Genomic DNA, 6000 nt, shown 5'->3' on the forward strand with positions numbered 1-6000 from the left:
TCTCCAATAAGTATAACTCACTTTCTTGACTCTCTATAATCCCAGTCTCACTGTTCTAGATAAGATACAGCTAATCCAAGCCTTCCTAAAAAAATATTGTGGCAAGGATCAAACCAAAGACTGTCCCTGCCAAAACACAAGCTTCATTGTTTGGAAGAAGATACTTCTCACTGGTGAAAACTAAACAGGCAGTAGCTTTTCTTGGCAACCATGTCACAGCATTGACTCATAAAAGAGATTTATAGCCACTGAAATTCCCAAGCAATTTTATAAGCAACATTGTGGTCATATGAGGGCTCATCTGTACTTCACTCATGCACTTGTCTTATGAAGCCTGAATGCTTCCATAGATATCAAAAAAAAATTGTGAATTCCTACCTTGTCGAGTTCTTTTTGAAAACTGATGTCAGCACCAGATGTTTCTCTTATAAAAACACGATAAGGTTATCTATTGACTTGTGGTAATTAAAATACTAAAGAATGTCTACTGCAGAGTCCTGCCACACTCTGCTTCTCTGTTATTGATCTGTTCATCAACCTGATTTCAGGTATGACGTTTAGTGTCTAAGGCTATTTGAGGCTCCCCCAGAGTGTCTGTCTGTGTGAGATTCTGTTACTAAGAACATAGAATGCAAGTTTTTAAAACTAACCGTAAACATGAAAAATAAAGAAGCAAAGTATTTTAAACTTGCCCATATCAAAATATATTCCTTGACATTCCCTTGACCTTTCTGTTTGCTATTCCTATTTGGAGGTCAAAGACCATACCCAGCAGTGCTCACTTACCTGGCTTACTCCTGGCTTTGCACTCAGGGATCTCTCTTGGTGGGGTCCAGGGGGCCATATGGTGTTGGGTGAACCTGGGCTGGCTGTGAGCAGGGTAAATGCTTTATCTGCTGTACTATACCTCCAATACTGAGATTATTTGCTGGATTAAATAAATATAGGGGAAAAAGACACTGATTTGTTTGTTTGTTTGCATTGTGCGCCATACCTGGCTGTTTTCAGAGTTCTCTCCTGAGAACAGCCAGGTATGGTCTATGTGCTTGGCGTTCTCTGTGCTCAGGGATCACTCTGGGAAGACTTGAGTGACTGTATATGATGCCGGGGATGAATCCTGGGTTGGCTCTGTGTAGAACAAGTGCCTTACCTGTCTCTATTGTACTGTCGCTCTTGGCCAAAATGAATTGATTTTTTTAACTTTCAATAGAGAGAAATTCAGTCATTTTATTGCAAGAGATGATAAGGTACGTTCTCATATTTGATTGCAGTCTTTTTCTAGAATGATCATCTATACCCATTTACCTGGCTGCAAATTTTTTAGAGCCAAACTGGAATAAGTTGGTTGTCTTAGCTTCTCCTTCTTCTCAGATGATCCTTATCACCATCTAAAAACCTAAACTGGCTAAATACTTACCCTCAAAAAATCACCAATGTTTCTTTGGCCAACTTCATTTACTTCTCACTTCCAAATGCTCTGGCTGACCGGCTTTGTTTCCCTTTTCATCCCGTTTGCTTACTTCTCCCATGATAAAGTAGCTAGTTCATAAAATGTATTGTTTATTTTACTATTTGATGACTCTGACAGATAATTTGCATCTATTTTCATTCTAAAATGCTTGTTATCTCGGTGTCATTGAATTATAGTTTTGTGATTTGGGTTTGAAATAAAATCACTAAAAGAGGAAGATAAGTTTTATGATGCATGTTTAAGAGCCCAAAGTAACTGCACCTAGGATTTCTTGAAAGTTGCAGTGTGATCTTATTTTTTACATTTCCAGAGACTGACAACATAAGTGACTCTCCATTGGGTTGACAGGATCAAAGTTCACACAGAACTCACTTTTTAAAAAGTTTTGGTCAACACATGGTTGTGCTCAGGGATCACTCCTGGCAGCTTTGGGGCTATATGGGATACTAGGAACCAAGCCTGGGTTAGTCATGGTCAATGTAAGTGCTCTACCTTCTGTCCTACTTCTCTAGCCCCAGAACTTCCTTTTACAAGTGCTGTCTGCATCTCATCATTCTTGCTTTATATACCATTGGCTATAATAACCAAAGCCTAAAAACTAGGAATTTGTGTATCAGGGAGTCTATTAACATCATCAAATTACCTAATGCGTACAATCCTGGAAGGGGTCTTTGAAATAATCAGGGGTAATATCTTCTACTTGAAAAAGAGATCCAGAGAACTGAGTGGATTAGACAACATTCATATAGTGATTTTATCACTGTTATCACTGTCATCCTGTTGCTCATCGATTTACCTGAGCGGGCACCAGTAACGTCTCCATTCGTCCAGCCCTGAGATCTTAGCAGCCTCTCCATACTTGTTTTTCCCAAAGATTGGAGGCTTCTTTCAGAGTCAGGGGAATGAGACCTGTTATTGTTTGGCATATCGAATACACCATGGGAAGCTTGCCAGACTCTTCCGTGTGGTTGGGATACTCTTGGTGGCTTGCTGGGATCTCCAAGAGGTATGTGTGTGTGTGTGTGTGTGTGTGTATACATATACATATATATATATATATATTTCCCTTAATGATGATGTGCTGTGTGGTCGAGCAATATGTTCACTCATGCATGAGGTACATAGGCACAGATTAAATGACATCTAATAAATGGTACATAACCAAAATGCCAGATTCATTTATTTGCTTTTTCAGAATCAAATATTTGCTTTGGGGGGAAAAGAGTGTCGTCACAAAACAATATAATTTAAAAAACTGCTTCTTGTTATTTGTTAGTGTGTAGTCATTTTCAAACCTGCCATGTCCTCAGAGGTGCTATACTTATTGACCATGAAGTGACAAGATCAACACCTCTGTTCCAGCCAAAAGAACATCTGTAACCTTCTTGAATCTGCTTAAGGTGAGTAATAATCTTAATAACATAATTACCAGAGAGATTAGAACTATAAAGACAATATCAAAGGAAGAAAAGTTTAGGCGTTGGAGCGAGTACAGTGGCCGGGGTGCTTGACATGCATGTGGCTGGCCCATGTTTGATACCGGGCACCACTTACGGTCCCCCGAGCAGTAAAAATGACAAGACTTGAATATGGAGTTAGTGGAGAACAAAGGAAAAATATACCAAATTGTCCTCGAGTGTCTAGTTCAGTGATTGTGAACAATGGTGCACAGCATTGAGATTAAGATGAATGGAGTCAGAGTTGGACAGTTAGTTCATAATGATATTAATTACAACTGATATGAAACCTAGCGACAGAGTTTGGATATATATGATCAGAATTCACTGTCTTATTTTCCACTTTAGACTACCAGGATAGTAGACATTATTAGGGAAGTTATTTATGATCCAGTCTCCTCACAACCATGTCTGAAGGAAATAGGATTGAGAAGACTTTGCAAACTATTTCCTAACCTTTATTTTGTATTTGGGAACTTATCTGTCTTGGGACCCCTGTCACTTGATATTCCTTTTTGCTTGCTCTTTATTGCACAGTGTTGTCCCCTCATCTATGCCTTGTTCTTCCCAAAGTAATTTCCTTGATCATAAAAATTTTATATGAAGATTTTTACCTCATTTAAGCTAAATGGATGCCTTGAACATTGATCTACCTGCTCAGCGAAAATCAGAGCACGCCTAATATGTGAGTCATCTCCTTGAAGTACCCTTATCATATCTTTTCACCTACCTGACATGAAACTTAAAGTCTTTGTTTGTAAAACTTTTCTTTGTGGATAATAGCCGTGATTTTTGTTGAAGACAACATGCTGTTGATGTTCAAACATTTATTGAAGGCATTTTGAAAGCATTTTCCTGAGGCTAGAGAGATAGTACAGCAGGTAGGGTGCTCACCTTGCATGCAGCTGACCTGTGTTTGATTTCTAGCACCCCAGATGGTCCTCAAAACTCTGCTGGGTGCAGAGTCAGAAGTACCCTTGAGCACCTCCACGTTTGACCAAAAGACAAACAAACAAAAAACAAACACAATTTTTTTCTTAAATCACACACAAAAAATTCCTATTCAACCATTATTTTCTTTTCGTAATCTATTTAAATTTTTTTTAATTTTATTTTTATTTTATTGAATCGCCATGAGATATAGTTACAAGCTTTCATGCTCGAGTAACAGTCACACAATGATCAAACACCCATCCCTCCACCAGTGCAGATTCCCCACCACCAATATCTCCAGTATACACCTCCCCTTCCCACCCTCCGACTGCCTCCATGGCAAACATATTCCCCATATTCTCTCTACTTTTGGGCATTATGTCAACCATTTTTTCACAATAGGAGTCATACATAGTGGTACTCAGGAGTCACCGAGGCTATACATAGAGGTTTCCTAGTGCATATGCTGTGCATATGCAGTGTCAGCAATTGAACTCAGGATCTTAAACAGTCTATGAATGTGCTCCAGCATTTGAGCTGTAGTTCAACCTGCCACCAATATTTTTAATGAATATATATTTTAGTAAGTTACAAAAAATTGCAAAGATAACCCAGGGTGTTTCTCATTATTTTTTGCCCAATGTTATCTAATAAATAAAAAAAATGAACACAATTTTATTTTCTTAAATCACAAAAAAATATTTCCTATTCAACCATTATATTCTTTTTTAAAAGAAAGTCTAGAGCTGTTACCAACTGGATTCCATGGGATGTCAAAAGAACACCTGGCCACCCACCTATGAGATGGTCAGATTTCTTCGTCAAGATGCTGAATGAATGGTTTGAGGTTCTTTGTGTTCCTGGAGCCAGCAGATGCCATTGGGCTATAGTAGCAGGCCACAGGGAAGAATGGAGATGTTACTGGTGCCTGCTCAAGCAAATTGATGAGCAATGGGATGACAAGTGACAAGTGACAAGTTATCTAATGTGAACTATATTTTATAACTATGAATGTTTTGTCAAAAATTAAAAAAACAAATATTACTAGAGCTGGAATAACTAACTTGCAACTGCTTTGGATTTTGCCAGTATTTTTATGGATGTCTTGTATTAAATGTCAGGATCCATCCATGTATCTCCATTACATTTAGCCATAACATCTTGATTTCCCTTGATCTGTGACAATATTGAAGTCTTTCCTTATTTCTCACAATGTGTATGAGTTTGAAGAGAACATTTCAAATATTTTACAGAATGACCATCGATTGAATTTGCCCATTTTTTTTCATGATCATACCGTGTTGTGTGTGCATTTAGAGAAAAGTATCATGAGGTGAAATGCCCTTCCCTTGACATCTTTCTTATCAGGCCACATGCCATGTCACTGATGAGACAAGAGCTTATTCACTTGGTGAAGGCTGTGCTTGCCAGGTTTGTGTTTGCAAGTGTGCTATTTCCTTTTCTATGCTCTACTTATACGCAAGGGAATCTCAAAGCTCAAACTCTACTCAAGGGGCAAGGGAATAAGACTACAACCTCTAATCTTTCCATCTATTTCATCTCTGTCTGTCAAAGTTCTTTATGACTAAGGTGCTCCACCCTTGGATTAGCCTCATGTTTCCTATTTCCTTATCCAAATATACCTTTTCCCACATCTTGTGACCATCTTAAAACATACTCATTTTCATACATTATTTCTTCCCTGCAACATTGGTACGATCTTTAAATATTTTTAAAATGTTTACTTATTTAATCACCATGAGATATAAATTTATAAAGTTGTTCATCATTGAGTTTCAGTCATACAATATTCTAGTATCCGTCCCCTCCCCAGTGTTCTCAGTTTCCCTCCTGTTCCCCAGACTCCCTCTAAGGTAGACACTTTTCTTTTTTCTTTTTATCTTTTAGACACTATGGCTATGGCTTGCAGTACTGTCACTGAGAGGGTATCATGCATGTCATTTGGTCCCCTTTCCGCAGCCAGTTCTTGTCCTGAATGATCACTTCTCATGTCATTGTCATAGTGGTCCCTTCTCTGACCAAACTGCCCTTCTCCAAATGTGTCAAGCCTCCTACTACTCCTACTGGACTCTTTAACTGTCCTCATCTGAAACTTAGCACATTGTACCACACTCCTTT

This window comes from Sorex araneus, chromosome X, assembly GCF_027595985.1.
Source record: "Sorex araneus isolate mSorAra2 chromosome X, mSorAra2.pri, whole genome shotgun sequence".
NCBI lineage: Eukaryota > Metazoa > Chordata > Mammalia > Eulipotyphla > Soricidae > Sorex > Sorex araneus.